Raw genomic sequence first — 22,978 nt, 5'->3', positions numbered from 1 at the left:
GGAAAAATGCAAACTAAACTTGCATTCTATGCCACTTTTTACTTTCCAAATTGGCAAAAACCTCAATATATTATAGCATGCTTTGTTGGCAAGTGTATAGGGAAATAGGCATTCTCATGGATTCTTGCAGAAAGTTTATAATACAAATCTATAGATATCATCTATGGCAATCTGTGCCACCAAAAACAACAACAACAACAACAACAACAACAAACCACAACAGGTAGGGGAACACTTTGATCAAGAAATTCCACTTCCAAGAATTTATTCTACAGCTCTTCTGCACAGATATAAAATGAGTTAATTGTGAATTTTTCATTTTCAGCAAAATACTGGAAATTATTTAGTGCCTATCAACAGAGTACTGGTTTAATGAATCACTGTAAATCCACAAAAGGGCATAACATAGGGCTATAAAAAAATAAGAAAACTCCAAATGTGTTGAATGTAAAATGCTCTCCTAGATACATATTTAAGAGAAAAGTGCAAGATTAGAATAATGTGTATTGTTTCTTACTATTTATATGAGAAATAAGAAATCAGCAGTTTTTACATTTTTAAATGTTTGTATATATATTTTTATTTTTTACTTTTATTTTGTATATATATCTTTATTATATATGTATAACATTTTTCCAGAAGAAAAAAATCATTAATAATATTTTTGGCCTATATTAATTTATGTGGTTGAGGGACAAGAATATGAAAAAGAATCTTAGGGGATCCCTGGGTGGCGCAGCGGTTTGGCGTCTGCCTTTGGCCCAGGGCGCGATCCTGGAGACCCGGGATCGAATCCCACGTCGGGCTCCCGGTGCATGGAGCCTGCTTCTCCCTCTGCCTGTGTCTCTGCCTCTCTCTCTCTCTCTGTGACTATCATAAATAAAAAAAAAAAAAAAAAATTATTAAAAAAAAAAAAAGAAACGAATCTTGAAGGAACTCTGGGTGGCTCAGTGGTTTAGTGCCTGCCTTCATGCCCAGGGTGTGATCCTGGAGTCTCAGAATCGAGTCCCACATCAGGCTCCCTGCATGGAGCCTGCTTCTCCCTCTGCCTGTGTCTCTGCCTCTCTCTCTCTCTGTGTGTCTTTCATAAGTAAATAAATAAAATCTTTAAACAAACAAAAAAAAGAATCTTGCCTTATTTTGTACATTTTGAATTTTGAATATTAGTGATTTCTTTATTAAAAATTTAGAGAAAAAATAGGATTTGATATAATTTCAACATGATTTTATTAAACATGACATCATGTAGAGTTCTTTGGTTTAATTTTATTAAAGTAACAAATACTTAAATGGTACTCTCTCTGTGCCAGTTACTGTTCTAAGACTTTTGGCCTCTTGTGGGTCTGGTTATTGGCAGTCTACCAGACTCACACAGTGTAAAGGTGGGCATTTATCCAAAGTAATTGATGCAGAGAATTTGAAAATAAGAGACATCTACTACTAGCAGCTAATAAGTATGAGGTATACTGTTTAATTTTAAAGGATTACAAAAGTGATTAAAGTCCAATTTTTACCTTGAAGTTCTCACAATCTAATTTATTACTGAAGTGAATATTTATAGCCTTAATTAGTAATGGCTGCTCTGTTCAGATTCTTTTACTTGACCTAACTTGTGAAATTGTGGTCTTTGGTTTATTATTTACTTATAGTAAATTATTAAAGTTCAAATTTTACTGGTTTTGTAAGTCCTCAAAGCAATAAACATCCCTGGTATTATATGTAGTTATCATTGTATAAGATTATAGGGGATGATTCTTTTTTGTTTTGTTTTGTTAAAGAATTCATTTATTTATTCATGAGAGACACAAAGAGAGAGACACATGAGAGACATAGGCAGACAGAGAAGCAGACTCTCTGTGGGGCATCCGATGAGAGACACGATACCAGGACTCTGGGATCACTACCTGAGCCAAAGGCAGATGCTCAACCACTGAGCCACGCGGGTGCCCCTATAGGGGATGATTATCAATGAGATTCTTGTATGTCTATATATTTTGTGAAAAAACATTAATGACTATATTGAAAGATATTTGTATAGTAAAAGGACTTGGAAGTTAGAGATAGTGTCTTCTTCTGGGATGGAAGGCAGATGTGTTTCCTAACCAGGATTATAAGACAGTATCTTCCTTCAGAGCAAAGATTAGACAGTTACCCCTTCACAAACAGTTACCCTCTTATAACACGGGGGTTTCCTGTGATCAGGATTCTCCACCTGTAACACAAACCACCACATATGAAACATCCGGTGACCCTTCCTCTGAATCTCCCACTATGGGAACTAGGTGATCAGAGAAAGCAGACACAAAAATTAAGTTCATACTGCCTGCCATGCTTTTGTCCTTGACTCAGGAGTCACCAGTCTCCTGCTAAATCTATGAAACTGTGGCAAGCTAAATTGTTTGGTTGATTAAGGCAAAATTTCATACCCCCAAATATTTTTTTTAGTGATTTTCAAATAAATGCTTTTCTTTTCTTTCTTTCTTATTTTTTTTTTCTTTTTGCAAGTGTACTTCTAGACACAAAACTTGGGCTCCTATTTGACAAATAATTATAGATTTTACCTATTTTTCTAATAAAGGATCTAGCAAACCTTAAAATTTTGTGTATAGTCATAAAAACATTAGAGATGCACACACACATATACATGTTAATACTTATTACTTCAAAAAATTATGTATCTTTAAAAAGAAATAATCAACATAATTAAGGAACTGTACATGTGCTTATCTTTCATATTCTCAAGCAACTGTACTAATTTGAAAAAAAAAAGGTTGAAAGCCAAAAGAAGCATTTTTGCTTTTCAATCATTCATTTAAAAACTTACAGTGCTAAGGTAATTTGATTCACTGTATAGATCCTTATTCATAAGTCAATTTATGAATAAGAATAAAATCATTATAAAGCTATTTTGCTTATCTTGATGTTATAAATCAAAGCCACATACATGTATATATGTATAAAATATATAATATGGGAGAATCTGCATTTTTAAAATATTTGCAGGTTTTAAGGAAGAATGCATGTTGCATTTTCATAATGTAATTCAGAGGTATGTTATAAAAGTTGCATATTTCATTTCCTAAACCTCCACTTTTAAGTAAGTAAAGTATTTTCTAATACAATGTATCTGCAACAAGAAAAAACTATAGGAATTCTGTATGTCACAATTAAAATATTATGAAGATAAATATATTTTATTTTATATTTTATTTTGGGAAAATATGTGAAAATTTATTTCAGCACAGTATGATACATGGATGTGGCAACAAGTAAAAACAGATTGATATAAATATACTAAAGCCTAGTTTATCAGTTATTAAAATGATACAAGTCTTCCGTTTTATTATGAAGTTTATAAAGAAAAGGACTTACACTATACACAAAAAGATTTCTTTCCAAGAGCTATAGAGTGGAGAAAGGGAAAAGCCAAATATTTGATTTAAAAGGTGGTGTTGAGGAACATGATCTGGCCAGCCAGCCCATCCCTTATTAGGAGGCCCCTGTCGGCTTCCTTGTGACCTATAAATAGACATTCCATTTCTAAAGCAATCCTTCATTCCTGAAGGACCTAGTTATTTTTTCACTGAGACATGCTTTTATCTTTGCGGTCCCACTTCCAAAGCTTCTCATGTTGACAGATAAGGAGGTGGGGCTTTTGTTCTACCTCTCTTCTGCCCTCGAGGTGGTTTTCCAGGAGGGGTTGGCATTTATCCGTCTTGTCGGCTGACATTCTGAAATCAGATCTTAAGCCCTGAAAACTTCTAAAATAGGAAGTACCTATGAAAACCTATCCTCTCCCCTCTCCTCTGGGTGTCCCCTGCCCTGCCACCCACTTACACTGTGTGATGGCTCAGCTCTGTGAAGAAGCACTCGGCTTGATGTGTCTTCTGAAGTGGAGGAAGCAGAGTCTCCCATGATTTCAGGGAATTCAATGTCCTTGGTCACAGTTGCATGTTGTCCCGAATCCAGTCTAGGTAATTGGTAACCTTGGTATATATACCTGGACCGTCTTTCTGTCCACAGCCAATGTCTCAGCTGATGATGCCAACCAAGGTCACGCGGTTGTCCTTCATGCACACCAAGGGGCCACCTGAGTCACCCTGGCAGGCGTCGTGCAGGTTTGCTTGGTTTCCACCACTCCGTGTGTCTCCGGCACACAGCATATTGCTCGTCATGGTTTTGTTAGACAAATGCCGCGATGTGCAGCGGCTCGATGGGTCCAGCCTGACACGAGCCTCCTTCAGCCGCTCAGAATCGAAAGGAGAAGACGCGTGGTGCTTGCCGCAGCCGGACAGCTCACCTTCTGCCCGGTGGTGGGGCAGCTGCAGGTCGGCCTCGGGGAGACAGGCGGTGCGGACAGCATCGCTCTCCTGGCACAGTGTAGCGGATCCGACTGCAGTTTCAGCAGCGCAGTACCCTTGTTGTAAGAGTCGTCATCAGATTCCTATGGATGATGTACTTTTCTGCTTCAGATTTCTGCTCCTCCTCTCCAGGGACCTCTCCGTATGTTCTGCCCAAGACCACCTTCAGGTGGTGGGGAGGAACCTCTCCTGGAAGCAGTGCGCAGCGGACAGGACCCAGCAGGAACTGATCAGTATCCCCCCCCCCCCAAAAAAAAACTAACCAACCAAACAAACAAACAAAACAAAACCTCTCTCCTGGTGACCTCCTGCTCTTGACAGAGAGCGGCCTGCCAGGGGTGAGAGGTGATGTCTGCGTAGAGCCCTCCCTTAACTGCTTGTAGCGTCTCAGACCACAGGTGGAGCCCTGGGGCACATCACAGTATCCCCGCGTCAGCCTGCGGTCCTTCAGCACATGCACCACGGCTTGGCATCCCCATCTGGGTTCCCACAGCAATTGTGGTTGCCCAGGCCCAGTTGTGTAGAACTTGCCTGCGAGGACCCTGGGATTCCACGGGAGGCAGGAGGTACCAGATGTGGTGAGGCTGTAGGTGCCACGTACGCCAACCCTTTTCCAAAGTAGCAGTCCTCCTTTCTCTCCCTCGGGGCAGGCGGGCGTGCTGCAGAACTCCGTGCTGTACTTCCCCGCCTGGACCACGTAGCACCAGGGCCTTAAGTCCCCATCGGGGTTTCTGCAATAATTGTGATTCCCGAGGCCCAGCCGGATGGGGTCGGGCTTCAGGGCCAGCGCGCTGCTGTTCCAGGTGGCACACTCGGCCCCGCCCTCCGCCGTGCTCCACGTGCCCCGGTAGGTGATGCCCTGGTCCTTGTAGCAGGTGGCACCGGCCTCTATTTCGCAGCGTCTCCCCCAGGAACCCTTCAGGACACTGGCACACGAAATCCGCGAAACACAGAGCCTGCCGGCCCGGCCCGCCGCTGAAGCCCCCGGGCTCGCTGCAGCCTGTGACGGGCACCGGGTGGCCCCGCGGCCGCCCACCCGCGCACCTGCAGGCCTCCACGCGGTTGCCCCGAGGCCCGGCCGCAGCCACGACTCCTTCGGCCCGTACAGCGTGGGGGGCTTCTGGTCTCTGCAGCTCCCTCTCTGTAAGATCTGCTCTTCTGAATCGTGTGTGGACCTCCCGGCTGGGCAAGGTGAGGGCTGCTCCACAAAGCAGCAGCAGCATGCACACAGCTTCTCCTTACTGTCTTCATCGTTCCTTCAGTGTCCCTTGAATTCGCCACCGCTTGCCTTCCTCGCCTCCCTGGGAGAGCCGATACATACGTTTTAATATCTATTAGCTATTATTTATACTAAATTATGTGTGATTTTTAAAGTTTTTCTATTCTTTTCATTATGCTTCTTTATTTTTTATTAATTAGAGCCAAACAAACAAAAATTATCTCTTGCCAGCCTAAAACATCATATACTTTTTATAATTTACAAAAGAGTTAAAGATAATCATTTGCTAATTTATTTTCTTGTTATTGAAATAGGCAGAGAACTGATTATACTGTGAAACTTCCTAGAAGTATCCAAGAATAATGAATTTAGTTTTTTTAATTTTATTTTTTATTCATGAGGGATGCAGAGAGATAGGCAGAGACATAGGCAGAATGAGAAGCAAACTCCCTATGGGGATGAGTGACTCGATCCCAGGACCCCAGGATCAGGGCCTGAGCCAAAGGCAGACGCTCAACCACTGAACCACCCAGGCGTCCCAAGAATAATAATTTAAATAGGATGAAACAACTTTAAACTTATGTGAAAAAAATATTTATTTGATGGGGGTTATATGTTTCTGTCTCTAACTTGCTCAAAGGTAATCTGAGCAAGTCTCTATTATAAAAAATAGGGATACTATACAGTATAGGTTATTTTTCATCCTCATAAACCGGATGTTAAGAAAGTCATAAATCTTCACCTACATGCAGAGGGTACAATTAAAAAGGAAAGGAGAAGATCCTGAAGTTAATCTACTTTAGAATCTACTTTGTCAATAAACATATTATACGTATACTTTAATTTTATGTTATTGGAAATAAAAACTTAATATGCTGACACTAGCAAATTTAGACTTTTTTATAAAGATTTTATTTATTTGAGAGAGAGAGAGAGCATGAGCAGACTGGAGGGGAGCAGCAGAGGCAGAGGGAGAAGTTGACTCCCCAATGAGCAGGGAGCCCCATGTGGCTAGATCCCAGGACCCACCTCCCCTCCATCATGAGATCATGACCTGAGCTGAAGGCAGATGCTTAACCAATTGAGCCACACAGATGTCCCTAGATTTTTAAAAATTTTTACCAATGTAAGTAGTGAAGAAAGACTGCTATTAATTTTTTCCAGGTTTATTAAGGTATAATTGGGAAATAAAAATTGTGTATATTTAAGGTATTGAACATGATGCTTTGATATTCCTATACATTTTGAAATAAATGCTACAGTCAAGCCGACTAACATATCTCACATCTACCACTTCACATAGGTACCTGTTTGTATGTGTAGGGTGTGTGTCATGAGAACCCTTAACGTCTATTTTCAGCAAACTTCAGGTACACAGTATAGTATTAATAACTATAGTCATCAAGCTATATATTAGAGCCCTAGAACTTATTTATTTTATAACTATTATTTAATTTGAAAACAAGTTTATCTCTACATTATATATAACACACTTCAATAAATTGTGGACAGTTTCTTTGGTTTGGAAAATTATCAGAATAGACTCTAACCAAGTATAAGTAAATGTCCTTTCAACAACTATGAATTTACCATTAACATAAATGTAAATGCTCAGTTTTGTGGAATGTAATTATTAGACTAGTTTGCTTGTATTCTTTAGATGTCTTTCCTGTAGTGATAGTTGTTCAAATTTGGTGAGTTATATTCCATAAACAAGGTCTGAGGGGAAGAATCTGAAACAATAATCTCAGAAACTCCATTCTTTAAGCTCCCAAGTGACAAAGTGTGGCATGGATGATGTGCAGAAAGCCTTTTTTTCTAGGTAATTATGCACTGAAACCAAAGCATTGTATACCTGGGGGGTAGATCACCTGAGAACAACCATGATCTGGGAGATAGAGTGACTTTGTAGTGGCCTCAAGAAATGATAGGAGGAATAAAAGAGAGGAAATACAGTAGGGAAAAAAATGGTAGACCAATGCTTGCTAAATTGAATATCTATATATGGGGTTGTTCATGAACCCTGAAGTCTCCATTGAGTAAAACTGTAGGGTATTACGTAAGAGCAAAGGTAAAGGCTTGGTTAATCAACATTAAATCAAGTATCTTGATTTTTTGCAAATGCCAAGATCCATCCCTTAGAGATTTAGATCCACTTGATCTGATTAGAGACAATGAATGGACAGTGATATATTAAAAAAACAAACAAACAAACAAAAAAACTCCTCGCATAATTCTAATGTTTAACCAGAATAATAGTAGTAACCAAATTTTCATTTATTGTGTAAAGAGAGCATTGGACCTGAATTAAGGAGACCTAAATTCTAAGGTTGAATAATATATCTACTAAATAAAATAAATTATAGGACTCTTTTCAGCAAGCCACTTCATATTTTACAGTATACATTTCTTTGGATGTAAAAAAAAATGGTGTTTTATTATATGGCCCTTCTAGTCCTTTACACTTCAGAGATTTTGATAGTCTTAGTCTATGAAGTAAGATCAAAGAAAAATTCCATTTCACAGAGGTTTAATTTCCAGGAACAAAACAAAACACAATACACTTAAGAACATGTTTTGTTAAATTCTCATTCAATAATATTGTGTGTGACTCTCTAGGTACTACCTGAAAATAGCAAATATGCTTTTGAAATTTTAGGAGTATTTTATCACTATATCAGTATATAAAAATGAAAACTTATTTTGTTTTTGTAAAGTGAAACATGGACATCTACAAGGCTTTATTTTTAACTTTTTTTCCTTAAATAATCTGTCCTTGTTTTCTGTCTCTCAAATAGTTCTAAGTGCTTTACACATATTAACTTAGCCAACTCTCTGAGCATCTCCATGAGGTACATTTTCTTATCTACATTTTACAGATAAGAAATCTGAATTTCAGAGAATTTCATTAACTTGCCCAACATCATAACTTCTGATAAACAATACATGTTGACTAGTACAGAATTGTAAATTTTGGTAATAATATTTTAACTATTAATGTCTTAAATTATATATTACATCATCAGTGGTTTGGTCAAAAGAGTATATATGTATTTTCAAATAGTAAATTCATGAGGATGTTATGCTAATCAATATTTTAATTATAATTCTTATTGTATCTTTATATATTTGTTCTGTGGATATAAAATATGTATAATTAAGTTAGAAGTAAGCTACAAAGACATAAGTAAAAGAATTCTGGAACACTGCAATTTTCTAAATGCAAAAGATATATCCTTAGAAATATGTATATATACTGAAAAATTATTCTTTAATAATGTAATAATTATTATCATAATAATAAGTATCAATTTATTTTCCCCAAATATCTTTGAGTTTCTAACAAAAACACATCAGCATTGCATAAAGCCTACCAATAACTCAAAATGACTGAATTCAAAACTAATAGCTGACTACAAGGAGATAGCTATTAGTCATAAGTTATGCACCCCCACAGAGGAGGAGAAAATGTTGTTAGTTAACATGTTAACTCTGAAGAACACTTTTTGCTAACACAAAGCCTTTTACTCTCTTTTTAAACAAGTGAATTTTGAGTCACAGAATACTCTAGGAAAATGTTTTTTTTTCAGAACATTTCAGTATAAGCTGATTTGAGACTTTCAAATGACAAGTTTAAAAAAAAGATATTTTTCATTAGCTTACTTGGTTCTATGTTAATTCTCTATTTCCTCATACAGTTTTCATTTTTTTTCTTTTTAAAAATTTTTCAGATAGCTATTTAATGGTTTGTAAATGACAGAGAGTTTTTAAGTCTATTTAGTCAATAAGCTACATCTAGTTGCCTAGAATGTAGCAAATAGCTTATTTTAAAATAATCAGGTCAAAGAATAAAGAAAAAAAAAATCAGTGATGACATATGTTAACTGAGTACCTTCACAGGGATACGGGCCTTTAAAACAACTCTTGAAGGATAATCAGTTTAACAAAAGCTCTGCCAGCTATTTAAGACTGTATGTTAGGACAGCATTTTCTGTAAGATATTTCCTCATGTTAGATTCACTTGTAGAGGGAATTCTGCTGCTATGCTTCCCTCTAGAATCCTTGACCTTTAATTGAACTCCATTGAGTCACTACTATCAAATGCTTATTGCTATTTAGAACAAAGCTTATAGAGAATGCTAATATGGATCAAGGGAACTCCAAATACGGTATTTCACAATTATATTGTAAGTAAGCTGAAATAATGTAAAACAGCAATTTTATTTTAATAGAGAAAATTGTTAGAGACATTATATTAATTCTGTAATTACACAGTAATGTCATCTATATGTTTTGTGCTTTAAAAATAAAACCCTAATTACAATATTCACAAAAGCAAAGATGGCTATTCTAGTAAGTATTAGGAAGATAAAAAGTAATTTTAAGCTGACCTCTGGTTAACGAAACACTCTCAGATTTGAGAGTTCTGCTCAGCAAGTTTCCTTGCACCTTGATTTAGTGCACTGAAGAGATCTGTGACTAGACGATTGCTCACCACAAGACTCCCTAATTTGTTCCAAATTATCACAATTAAGGAAGGAGCTTTAAAGCTTCCATCATTGCACAAAAGCTGCATTTGGTCTCATGGTATTCTGCTTTGGTATTATAATTAGATAGTTTTAGGGTATTTCATTCTCTTTGAAAAATTAAAACTCAAGTAATTGGTCAACTACTGCAAAGCTATATTTAAGATATTATTCTACTCTTGGATTATCAGGATATTGTAGTTTTGCTACAAAATTCACTCAGGATTGAAATTAATATTTTTAGTTTCCATTCAGACATTAAAGTAATTTAAAATAACACATTGCATTTCTAAATTGAAACAGCTGATCTTAGAAAACATTCTATGTTTAAGTCGAACATAAATCAAATAGCAAATTACATTTATAAATAGTTTCTAAAACAGATTTAGAGAGCAAAGAATGGGAAATTCATTAATAACTTTTAAATGTTTGTTAGTTTATCTCAGATGATACTGGATTAGTAACTTCACTTAAAAGAATTTATAATGGATCCCTGGGTGGCTCAGTGGTTGAGCATCTGCCTTTGGCTCAGGGTATAATCCCGGAGTCCAAGGATCAAGTCCCACATTGGGCTCCCTGCATGGAGCCTGCTCCTCCCTATGCCTGTGTCTCTGCCTCTCTTTCTGCATCTCTCATGAATAAATAAATAAAATCCCTTTTTTAAGAATTTATAATAGGAAAATAATCAGAGCAGTGCACAGAGGATGTTCAACATTATGTAGAAAATGCTCATAAAAGCCTTATTTATAACATGCAAAATGTAGAAATCTAAATGCCTCAAAACAAGTAAATGAAGTTAAATAAATTGTATTACAGAATACTATAGAGACAATATAAAAACAGTAACAATTCAGACTTGAAAAATGTTGTATAGAATAAAAATTTCCTTATGTACTTAAAAGGTAGTGAATATTAAATTTCATATATTCATAGACAAATAAAAGAAACAGAAGAATGAATAATTTCTTTGCCTTGGGTTGTTAATGGATTTACTTTTTGTTTTTAATCTGTTTCCTTTCTTCTCTCTAAATCTTCAATATTCTTCGTGATTTAAAAATTTGAAAATACTCAAAATAGTTTATATTTTACCTTCTCTATACTGTTTTTAAACATAAAAAAGTGCTGATTTTAGGAACTAAAATCTTTAATCTATGACTGCTTATAACTTACAGAAGCAGTCATGCCTTCCACCTTTTAGGGCATTACTCCCAATATGTTTATGCCACATTTACATTTACAGATTGTCCACAACTTAAATTATAAAATTACTGATGGATTATGATGGTTTGCCAGTGGCCACAATTGCCAGATTTTTAATTTCTCAAGTTAACTAGCTTATTTTAATATTAGCTTACAAAGTGCAATACATAAATGTTACTGTCAGCTCAAGGTTTCATTGGTTTATATACTAGTCAGGGTTCTCCAGAGAAACATAACCAACAGGAGGAATGTACATATAGAGGGAGTGAGAAAAAAAAAAATCAGTTAATTTGTTTTCCTGATAGTGGAAAGTTGTTGAGTTGAAAATCTGATGAGGGGAGGCCAGCAGGCTGGAGACACAGGAAAGTGTCCAAAGGCAGAGCAGTTGGAGACCCAGGAAGAGCCAATGTTGCTGGTGAAGTTTGAAGACAGTCCTGAAAGAATTTTTTCTCTCAGGGGGAGGAGGGATTTCTTTCATTCAATTTAGGTTTTCAACCAACTAGACGAGGCCTACCAGTATGCAGAGGGCTTTACTTTGAGTAAAGCATATTTAAGCACTGATTTAAATATTAATTTTACTCGAAAACACCCTCACAGGAGCATATAGAATATCCGACCACATATCTAAGCATTATGGCTCAGCCAAACTGACACATGGAATTAACCATCCCAGCTCGTGTGTCACGTGATTTCTAGTACACACTCTAGATATCGTTAATGTTAGCTTGTCAAACTATCTTGGTAAACAGCTTTATAACTGGTCTTGCTTCAGTAACCCTAACTAAAATTACATAGAGCTATTTTATATGTACTAGGACTATAAGAATATATAACCTAAAAAAGGAAAAAGAGAAAATAGGAAGGAAGGAAGGAAGGAAGGAAGGAAGGAAGGAAGGAAGGAAGGAAAAGAAAGGAAAAAGAAAGAAGAGAAAGAAAAGCAAGAAAACAATTCACAGAAAAGTATAATTCTTTCAACCTTTGTCTAAATCTCTTCAAGTTTGGGGCACCTGGGTAGCTCAGTGGTTGAGCACTTCAGCTCAGGGCGTGATCCCAGGGTCCTGGAATCGAGTCCCACATCAGGCTCCCTACTTGGAGCCTCCTTGTCCCTCTGCCTGTGTCTCTGCCTCTCTCTGTGTCTCTCATGAATAAATAAATAAAATCTTTAAAAATAAATAAATAAGTAAATTTCTTCAAGTTAAAGAAATAAACATCAGCAATGGTAAAAAAAACAAAACAAAAACCACTTGAATGTCTTTCATATTCAAAACTGTGTCATAACCTCTTTCAAAAGTTTTCTTTTTATTTTTTATTTTTACTTTTATTTTTTTTAAAGTTTTCAAAAATAAATGCTTTCTTATTTAATTTCAAAGGATGAGGTACAAAAAGAATTAGTTTGCCAAACCATGGTAGTAGAGCATGAGTAAAATTTGTCTTTCCTGTCTTCGCGAAGGTTTGCATTGTAGGAGCTCTGCCTGTCACTTGACATAAGTCAGACATCTGTGATTACTCATCAATTCAGTGTTTTCCAGAATGCTAAACAACACAGATCTTTTCAAGAGATGCCACCTTCTTCAGAGCACACTTGAGCTTTTAATGTGTCATGTACACTTCTGCTAGTTATTTGATGCTGAGATCTTCTGGTCTAGCAGACTGCAAAGTGCACCGGCAGTTTTTGTTTTTGAAATATTTACAAGCAGAAACTTATGTCCTTCAGGCAGGTTGCTCTCTAATTCTGCAGCAAAATTGCATTGCTGCAATTTCTCTTCATCATAACTGTGAGGAGCAAATATTTTGAGGATCAGAAGTTCTCATTTTCTGTACATTCCTTATGTACTGGTGCATATAGTAGCTTCCTGAGGAGCAGTTTATGAGAGGCCAATTTTCTGATATTTACATGTAAAATTCTTTCTTCTGTTTTTTACATTTCTTTTATAGTTTCCTAGGCTATTGAGAATTCTGGTGCAATTCCCATTTTTGCTCCGCTGCCATTTGTATTTGCTTCCTCCACCCATAGCCCCCAGATACAGCATCTTCTCATCACTTCAGGTGTTCTAATACTCTTAATGGAATTTCTTGAAATGGATTTTTCCCCCTGCTGTGTTCTGGGTTTCTGTCAATCTGGAAAACCATGACTCTCTACCTTGGGAAATTTTATTGTATTATCACAATGAACATTTTTATCTTTCCTTTTTCTCTATCATTCTTTCTATAAATTCTACCATTATAATGCAAATGTTATACTTTTTTAAAAATTGATCCTACAAGACATGTCTCATTCATTATTCTCTTATATTTATTTTAATATCTTGGAAATTTCTTGAGGTTTAGTCTACAATTCTGTTACTAAAGTTCCTTTAATTTCAGACATGAACTTTCATGGGGATTGAGGCAAAAGTAAAAATGTAGACCATGGGATCCCTGGATGGCTCAGTAGTGTAGCTTCACCTTCTGCCCAGGGTGTGATCCTGGTGTCCCGGGATCGAGTCCCACATTGGGCTCCCTGCGTGGAGCCTGCTTCTCCCTCTGCCTGTCTCTGCCTCTCTCTCTTTCTGTGCTTCTCATGAATAAATAAACAAAATCTTAAAAAAAAAATGGAAAGCCACATACCATATGCCTAAATATAAAAAAATTGTCAATCATGCTAACATACTCTGAAAAATGTGTTCTATTCTCCTTCCTTAATAAAAAATACTTTTATGAAACCTGGGTGGCCACATTGAAATTTAGAATTCTTAAATTCCTTGGAATTCCATGCCAAGATACAATGGTATATAGGGATAATGCTGTTTCTCCGTACTACCTGACCCCCTTCTCAGCATATACCCACTTATTTTTTACACATTACAGTGCTTCACCATATCCATGCAAACATCTCTACTAAAATAACTGAGTTCAATCTGTATTCTTTACAAAACGTTTCTCTCGGTCACTTTGGACCTAGTGGAGCATACATTGGTAGCATGGTCCATACTCAGAGGAAATCTAACAAAGAGCCTTGAACTACCCAGAAGAGTAGTCCTATAGCCATTTGTACAGAGCATTTCAGAGCCCTAGTTACATGGAAGGTTGGAGTGGGGTTCTGGGTAGGCACAAACTTTACTCTTTGAAAAGTGTTATCTTGGAAAGAGCCAAAACCAACTAAAGCCAAAACAAAGTCTTCAAAAATAATATACAGTGTAGGGTGGCCTTCCTGGCATTACAGAAAAATTTTAAACAATAACTAAACTACTCCAGTCAAGTACCATATAAACACTTATGGACCCAGTACCATCCATAGCAGCCAAAGCAAGAAGGATGAATAGAGTTCCATCCTTCTGAAGCTATAAAGATAAGCCCCAACACACTTATCCTCCTCCAAGGTAGTATCAGAGGATAGGTACATAATGTTGGTAGATAATGAGCTCCCTGTCCCCAACCTACAATGTTAGTGCAGACCATGTGGAGAACCTGGATTTCTACCCCTACTTAGCAGTATGAAACTCTCCTCCCATTCCCCATGGTGACAGTGTCAGAAGCCTGGTGGGAAATCAGAATTTTAAGCCAGTGATAACGAGGCCACCCTAACTATGGTTTGACCCACATGATGAGCTGGAATTTCTATCTCAAGCCCATAGGAGCAAAAATAAGATGCCACCCAGCCACCTGCCACAATGTTAATGGAGGACAAGGTGTAAACCTGAACTTCTACCTCCATTTGACATAACAAGGCAGCAAGCTCCTTTTTACTACTAGAAGAGAATCAGAGAAAACCAGCTAAAACACATTTAAATAAAATCCAGAAAATCAGAATATAATATAAAAATGCTCATATTTCAATAGAAAATCACTTGTCATACCAAGAACCAAAATGATTTTAAGTCAACTGAAGAAAATAGCTATCAACATCCAGGTGGCAGATCTGAGGAATAATCTGTCAACCATTTTAAAGCACAAATGTAAAAAATGTTTCAATAACAATTATATTTAGAAATTTTAACCACCCTCTTAAAGCTTGATAGAAAAACTAGATAGAGGCACCTGGGTAGTTCAGTGGTTGAGTGTCTGACTTTGGCTCAGGTCATGATTCTGGGTTCCTGGGATCAAATCCTGCTCCCCCATGGGAGTCTGCTTCTCCCTCTGCCTATGTATCTGCCTTAGTCTCTGTCTCTTATGATTAAATAAATAAAATCTTAAAAAAAGAAAAATTATATACAAAAGGTAAGTACAAATACAGAAAAATTTAACGATACATTAACCAACATTATTTAGTCAACAAAACAGATCCAATAACATAAAACACATAACTTACTGGTCCTCACAAAAGAAATATCAATATAGACCATAACCTGGTCAGAAACAAACCTGAAAAAATTTAAAGAACTGAAATCATATAGATTGAATTTTCTGAATTAAGTGGAAATAAATTAGAAATTCATAATATAAAAAAATTGGAGATTCCACACTTTGAAGCTATCCAACACATTTCTAAATAATCCGTTGGTCAAAGAGGAAATCACAAAGGAAATTAAAAAAAAACATCGAATCAAGTGAAAATGATAACAACATAAAATTTGTGTGACTTGGCTAAGGCAGAGTTTAAAGGAAAATTTATAGAAATAAGTAGATACATTACAACAGATAGGAAGTATCATATTAATAAGCTAAGTATCTTTCTCAGTAATTTAGATAAAGAAGAGTGAAATAACCCAAAGCAAGCAGAATGATACTGGAAATCCTACTGAGTCCAGTAAGGCAAGAGATGGAAATAAAAGTCATAAAGCTCATTAAGACAAAAAAAAACTTTACTCACAGATAATATGATTATATAGAAAATCCTTAGGAACCCAGGAAAAAAGGAAATAAAAGATCTTCTAGAACTAGGAAGGTCACAAAATGCATGGACACATGTTTTAAAATTCAGACATATTCTATATACCAGTAATTGATATGTGGGAAACTACATTACAAATATAATTTATGATTGCTCAAAAATAATGAAATATTTATGTGTAAATGTAATAAAACATGTATAGGACTTATAGGCTGCAAACTATACAATGCTGATGCAAGACATTTTAAAAAATCTAAATAACTGGAGAGACATATAGTTGACTTTTGAACAACATGAGAATCAGGGACAACAGCCCCTCACAGCTGAAATCCATTTATTTTTTACTCCCCCCAAAACTTAACTACTAAAGCCTACTGTTGACCAGAAGCCTTACTGGTAACATAGGCAATTAACATAAATTTTTTGTGTTTTATGTATTATATACCGTATTCTTACAATCAAGTAAACTTGAGAAAAGAAAATGTTACTAAGAAAATCAGAAGAAAGAGAAAATCCACTTAGATTACTGTACTGTATTTATTGAAAAAAAATCCACAAATAAGTGGGCCTGCACAATTCAAAAATGACCCTTGTCATTCAAGAGTCAACAGTACTAGGTTAATGGATTAGAATATTCAACATAGTAAAGATATAAACTGTCCCTGAATTGATCTACATGTCTAAGACAATTCTGGTAAAAATCCCAGAAAGTTTTCTTGACTATGTAGAAATCATTATTCTACAATTTATATGGAAATGCAAATTAATTAGAATACTTAAAATAATACTAAAAGAGAATAAAGTGGGGAGAATAAATATACCCAATTTTAAGACTTATATAAAAGTTATATAAATCATGATTGTGTGGTATTAATGGAGGGACAGACATATGGATCAATGAAACAGAATACCAACCAGAAATATTGGTTCCACATAAATATGCCCAACCAAGTTTTGCTAAACATGCCAACACAGCATATTTCTTTTTTTTTTTCCAATTTTATTTTTACTTATTCATAGAGACACACAGAGAGAGAGGCAGAGACACAGGCAGAGGGAGAAGCAGGCATCATACAGAGAGCGTGACGTGGGACTCGATCCAGGGTCTCCAGGATCACGCCCTGGGCTGCAGGCGGTGCCAAACCGCTGTGCCACAGGGGCTGCCCATAAACATGCCAACACAATGGAGGAAAGACATCCTTTTGACAAATGGTATGGTAGAAACTAGATTTCTATAGTCAAACCCAAACCAAAACAAAATAAAACCCTTGACCTAAATCTCATACCTTATATAAAAATTACCTAAAATGGGTCAGGTGCTTAAGTAAAAAATCATAAAATTTTTAGAAGAAAGCCTAGGAGAAAATAGTCAGGTTATGAGGAGAGAAGAGTTTTTAGAGTTGACACTAAAAGCATGATGCATTTAAAAAGAAAAAAAAAAGGTAAATTGGGCCTCATCAACATTAAAATCTGTTGCTCTGCAAAAAAAAAAAACCATATTAAAATATCCTTATTAAGAGAAAAGATAAACTAGAGTGAAATGAAGATTTATGTTCACAAAAATCCTGTGTACATGAATGCTTATAGAAGCTTTATCTGTAATAACCCCAAACTGTGTATCTATCTATCTATCTATCTATCTATCTATCTATCTATCTATCCACACAAAGATATAAAGTGTGGTCAAACCATACCATGGAATACTACTCAGACACAAAGGAATAGAACACAGATAGACCTAACAACTTGGATGACTCTCCAGAGAATTGAAAACTGAGTGAAAACAACAACAAAAACAAAGAAAGATGAGATACTATATGACTCCATTTATAGGGTATTCTTGAGATATATAAATTATAGAAATTGGGGGCAGCCCCGGTGGTGCAGCGGTTAAGCGCTGTCTTTAACCCAGGACCTGATCCGGGAGACCTGGGATCGAGTCCCATGTCGGGCCCCCTGAATGGAGCTTGCTTCTCACTCTGCCTCTGCCTCTGTCTCTGCCTTTCTCTCTCTCTCTCTCTCTCTCTCTCATATGAATAAATAAATAAAATCTTTAAAAAATTATAGAAATTGGGAACAGATTAGTGGTTGCCAGGGGTTAAGTCAGGTCTGAAGGTGGGATAGGTGGATGCAGCTCTAAAACGGCAGTGTGAGGGTTCCTTGTTATAAACGGAAAGTTTGTGATACAGTGTTCTAATAGTTTTGCAAAATGTTCTGACTGGAAGAAATTGGACAAAGGATATACTGGATTTATCTGTATTGTTTCTTACAATAATTGTATATGGATCTTTAGTTATCTCAAAATAAAGAGTTAAATTTTAGTAGAATTGTGTCATAATATCCTCTCTTCCATTATCTTTACTCTTCATTTTAGTAGAGTTTCAGAGGGGAAGAAGTGAACATGCTCCATTTACCATCATTAACCAGAAACCTAGAGTGTTTATTTTATCAAAATCCACAGAATTTCTTTCTTGGTTTTTGGAAAATGTATGCCGTGTTGTCCAAAGTAATACTGAGAAAAAATGCAAAATTGATATTTGGAAACTTTATTATTATTGAACCTGTAGAGTATCTTTTAAAAATTCCAGAGTGAGGAGCACATGGGTGGCTCAGTCAATTAAGCATCTGCCTTTGGCTCAGATCGTTATCCCAGGGTCCAGGGGTCAACCCCCAAATCCGGCTCCCTGCTCAGCAGGGAGCCTGCTTCTCCTTCTCCCTCTGACATTCTCCCTGCTTGTCCTCTCTCTCTCAAATAAATAAATATTTTTTTAAAAGTCCCAGATAGATACTTTTAATACAGATTTTCAATTAGGCCTGAATAGTTAGTAAATCCAATTTCTATGTGACTTAGCCTAGCCTTCACTCCAAACTGAATTAATCCCAACCTACTTTGCAACTGAGGATAATGTTTTTCATTGCTTGATTTTACAGAATTGTTTGTTTCATTTAAAACAAAATAACATTGATCTTCACTAGAAATCGCAGAGTTAGGCACATCCAACTTCTTTCATTTTAATGACAATGGCAATACAAACACATTTTCAAGAAAAAATGGAGAAATTGTTAAAAATATATTTTCCTCTCCATTACTGGATGGCTAGAAAATTCTCTTATAATATTAAATGTTAGAAGAATGTTCAAAATGACAATGAATTTATTCCAAAATGACAATGAATTTATCCCAAAACTAATATGAGCAAAAAGTGTCCTGAGCTCATGTACTGAAATCTCCTATTCATTCCTTGCTTTTTATTTAGGTTGCAAGACTACATCTGAAATTATTTAAGTCATATTTTCTCAGTAATGAATATATGCTCAAATGCCCCTTTATTCAACTCCAAACTGAAACATTTAAAAGAAATAAAGTGCTCCAGTAACTTTAAATCATTTCCTATGACACAAGGCAATTTGGAACTATTGAAGCATTTTGTAAGTGTTTCTTTTTCAAAGTGTTCAATGTTTAGGGATTATAAAGTTATTTATTGCAATACTTTAGATTTATTAACATCATTTTAAAAGAAGGAGGGTTATGATATCTTATAAATCTATCAACTAAAATAGTATAAAATATATTTAATCAATATAAAGGCCATAAAGAAGCATATGCTGAATAAAAGAAGAACAGAAATGGAAAACAAGAACCGTCAACAATTTTGAGGTCAGGCTTTCAAGGGCTATAAATTAAGAGACAGGAATAATAAACACATGATAGTTATTTAAAAATCCTATATATCTGGAATTTAAAATATAAAAATAAACAAATAACCCTTAATATGAAGAAGCATAACCCTTAGGCCAATTATAAGATACATAGAGTTGAATGCCATTTGAAGAATACAGTTCAAAATGGGTAAAATGCCCTATTCTTGAGACTGAACTGGACCCAGTGATTCATTTCTTAATAATACAACATGGCAAAAGTTATATTATTTATGAGATTAATATAAAAAAGACAATGGCTTCCATACTCCCTGCCCTCTCTTGCTTGCTTACTCTGCTGAAGCAAGCTGCCATGTTGTAAACTGGCTCATGGATAGGCCAAAATAGCATAGAACTGAGGTCACCTTCCCATAAGCCACAAAGAACTAAATTTTGCCAGCAGCTATGCTGGCAGTTTTGGAGCAGATACTCCCTAGTAATGACTTCAGAAGAGACTGGGCCCACTCCTCACCCCACCCCACCGCGCAACCACTACCAGCTGGTCTTGAATCTCATGAGAAACTTTGAGCCACTATGCTCTGCAGGATTTCTGATCCATATAAACTTTGAGATAATGTTTACTGTTTTAAGCCATTAAGTGGGTTAATTTTTTAACATCAGTAGATAACTATTATACATAGGTATGACACTACCACAAGGAAATAAATAACTATATGAAAGTAAAAACACAAAAATTAAATTAATGCACTAGAATTTTCACGAACTAGGGGTGGTGGAAGGGGAGGCGGGTGGGGGGTGGGGGTGAATGGGTGACGGGCACTGAGGGGGGCACTTGATGGGATGAGCACTGGGTGTTATTCTGTATGCTGGTAAATTGAACACCAATAAAAAATAAATTTATTTAAAAAAAACAACAACAAAAAAAAACCCCACCAAAGAGTAAACAGAAAAGCAGAAAGAAATGCAATAATAAAAATAAGATATAATTGAAATAAATAGCAACAGAAATTTTATTAATAAAGCTGAAAAGTGATACTTTGAAATATATTAGTAATCTAACATACTAACAAGAAATGTCAGCAAAAAGGTGTTTAAAATAAAAACGCAGAATAAAAGAGAGGAAAGCAATAATAGGTTGAAATGTGATAAAGAAATAATACAAATATTAATACCCAAATCAATTTGAAAAGTTAGGCAAGATGCATTAATTTATTGAAAAACACAAAATTGGAAAAGAAAAAAATGAAAAATGAGTCATCTCATAAACACTAGTGAAATTTGAAATGCTGAAAATATCCAGGCCCAGGCAATATTATGGATGTGTTTTCCCAAGATTTTGAGGAATAGTATTTTGAAAGTTAATATTTTGTGTAGTATCTAACACAAGTAGCTTGAAACAGAAAAAGGGTTAAAGTTGATTAATTAATTTTATGGGAGTAACACAAACTTCATTCCAAAACTAGATAAACTAGATAAACAGACTACAAATAAAGATAATGTATATATTCTTAAAAATTATTAAATATTTATTATTAATTAATAACCAACAATCATTAAATCCATAATATTCATTAATTATTACAATAATTAATATGTAGGTTATATTGACCATTACTATATGTTAATATAATATCTTACAATTAATAAGATAATCATTAACATGTGTAATTTTAAAATTTTCTCATTAAAGTGTATTATGTTTTAGTCCACTGTAAAACCATACTTCTTCAGTCATTTAATTTCTTTCCTGGACTTTTTTTCATAAAGCACACTTTCAAATCAAGTTTCTTTCTTTCTTTTTTTTTCTTTTTTTCCTTCTTTCTTCTTTTTTTTTTTTTTTAATTTTATTTTCCATTCATGAGACACCGAGAGAGAGAGAGAGAGAGAGAGAGAGGCAGAAACACAGTCAGAGGGGGAAACAGACTCCTTATGGGGAACACAATGGAAAGATCCAGCCCAGGATCCCGGGATCACGACCTGAGCCAAAGGCAGACAGAGGCTCAACCACTGAGCCACCCAGGCATGCCTCAAATCAAATTTCTATTAAATTTCTGAAAACATATCAGATAAAAACAAGATATTACTGTAAAGTAACATGGAAGCTAAATGGCTTTTTTTAAAAATGGGTTTTGTAAGGAAATACCCAGAATATTTTTATATTAGTTAAATCATCATTTTAAAGCTACCTATTAGGAAAAGACTTTTTTTGTTAGATTGATTGATTGATTGATTTATGAGAGAAGCTTTATTTATTTATGTATTAGATTTTTAAATTTCTTTTAAAGAATTTATTTTTTTATTCATGAGAGACAGAGAGAGGCAGAGACATAGGTAGAAAGAGGAGCAGGCTCCATGCAGGGAGCCTGATGTGAGACTCTATCCCGGGACTCCAGGATCGGGCCCTGGGAGGAAGACAGACGCTCAACTGCTGAGCCACCCACGTGTCCCGAGGAAAAGACTTTTTAAATAAAATGTTTGGAAAGCTTTCAAAAGGAAAAATTAAATTATGCATTAAAACAAAGTAAATATTCCTTTGGGAATGACTTGTCTAGAGAAATAAGTATTTTATTTGTTCTATTAAAGCAGGTATACACACACATCTGGTGTATATCTAATAATTTTATAAGGGTATAATATTATGAATGGGAAATCTATTATAAGTTTTCTCTGTAATTTCCAATTAGCTATATTATATATCGACCATTACAATAAGCCTAGATTGGACCTCAATTCTTGGATTAATTACACAACCTTTCAGATATTCTTTCAAGATAAATAGTGTGAAACTTATCTCAATTATATCCTGAGACACCCAGTGTTCACCCAGTGTTCATTATTAACTTTGTGTAGAAGCTAGTGTCATAACACATTGTATTCTGTTTATATATGGCATATATAAATTGATCGAGTGGATATGGTTCTATGATGTTTTCTACTGTTGCAATTTAGATTTCAGAACAAGGAATTACATAGGCATAATCTTTGAAAGCTTACATCACATCAGGAAGGTTAATAGAATATTATTTATTTATTCATTCATTATAGAGGTTTTAAATGTCTCTCTTTCCACCTCTTGAAAATTAAGAGATACATGTTTAGTAGAAAGGTATACAAAAAACCTTTGGGAAATAAGTAACTAATAGCTTTAATTTGTTTACTAACTATTCAAAAGTTCACAGAGTTGTGTGTGCAAGGCATGACT

The 22,978-nt window shown here is 35.4% G+C and overlaps 1 pseudogene; it reads right to left on the bottom strand.

The window, feature by feature from the left end:
- Window positions 1-3,821: 3,821 nt before the first annotated feature.
- LOC112910241 (tissue-type plasminogen activator pseudogene) lies at window positions 3,822-5,680 on the bottom strand (annotated as a pseudogene).
- Between the last annotated feature and the right edge of the window lie 17,298 nt (window positions 5,681-22,978).

Source organism: Vulpes vulpes, chromosome 6, assembly GCF_048418805.1.
Source record: "Vulpes vulpes isolate BD-2025 chromosome 6, VulVul3, whole genome shotgun sequence".
Taxonomy (NCBI): domain Eukaryota; kingdom Metazoa; phylum Chordata; class Mammalia; order Carnivora; family Canidae; genus Vulpes; species Vulpes vulpes.
This window is presented reverse-complemented; position numbering and strand designations above follow the sequence as displayed.